Source organism: Gadus morhua, chromosome 11 (assembly GCF_902167405.1).
Source record: "Gadus morhua chromosome 11, gadMor3.0, whole genome shotgun sequence".
In the NCBI taxonomy this organism is placed as follows: Eukaryota; Metazoa; Chordata; class Actinopteri; order Gadiformes; family Gadidae; genus Gadus; species Gadus morhua.
Window position 1 is genome coordinate 19921897 of NC_044058.1, and position 1418 is coordinate 19923314.

Genomic DNA, 1418 nt, shown 5'->3' on the forward strand with positions numbered 1-1418 from the left:
GTGGCTGAAGACCGGGGCACCGGCCCGCGGCCCTAGTTTATGTCTTGATACGCTGAGAAAAGTAGTTCCGTGTTTTTTATTTTGCCATTTGTGGGTCAAACATAATGTGTCCTAAAAGGGCTATATCTGTTTGATATTTATTTGACGTTGAGATGAGTGTCTTTCATGATTGTCCTTTGAATGTTTCAAAAAAGGGATTCCTGCCTTTGCACTGTCATGAAAAGCACCCTTGGCTGCTATGATAAACTGCACAGACTTGACCTTCATCCATCATTCATAATTTTTGTTTGCAGATGCTACAAATTTGAATACTGCATGTTGAGTACAGCAAACCCATTACATTCATTGCCCATAGTTTCTCATATTCATTTTCAAATATAACCACGAGGGTTATTGTTTAAATCCATCTGAATGACACTCAGAGTAACAAAAGTCTAACATTTACTAATTGGAAGTTAAATATGACTTGTGTTTGTCTGTGTGTAGTTCAATAAAGCAGCTTTTAGTGTTGGATTTTGTTACCCTGGCACATCTAAGACATTATAAACTCAATAATGACTGTAAGGATATGTTTTTCCAGTCTGAATTATCAAGCTTTGACTTGACTACAAAGCTTGATGAAATGCATCGTTGCTTTTTGAGTCACCCTTCTTAGGAAATATCCAGTACACGTCAGCGCTCTGCACAGACGGGCCAATCAAAATGTGTCCACTGGAAACGTTTCATACAAATAAAGTGTTTGTTTTAAGGTGTGTCCTTGTCGCAATGGATCAGAGTACAATTGCTTCTGTTTAAATCGAAGTGTCACGGTTGCCTGCTATTTGCATTTTAGGAATTGTCTTATTTGACGCGACTTGACATCTTGATTAGGTGGCAATTATTCAACCGTTTAATAATTCTCTGCTACTGTCGGTGCCTTTAATTGGTAGGCCAAAGGAGAACTATCTCAAGTGCTGAAACGTACATCTGTGGTGTCTGCCAATGGACAGCATTTTTGGCATTAGGTAGCACTCGCAGAGTGACAGCTTTGATATTGCCTGGATGTCAGAAAGGTATTTAACGTAACGTACCGATTAATTGAATGAAAAGGTGGAGGAAGAGGAGGAGGAGAATGATGAGTAGGCGGAGTAATGAGGAGGAGAATAAGGCGTGTCATTTAAAAATCAGTAGATCCTATGAGAGCGTGGGAGACTGTGTGAGGAGATGTGACATTTTAAGTGTGTGTTTTAAGCGAGCTCATCGCTTAATTACCAGCGTTGACCGACGGATGGTATCTAATAGGAATCACAGCACTGAGCCGTCGCTCCTGCTAGTGACATGAGGTGAGAGGCCGACATCTTGGACGCAATTATGATCCTCACCATCGACAGCAAGAGGACTCCTTCTGTGTCCCTTTTGGTCTTCAACCACTTGTTAGT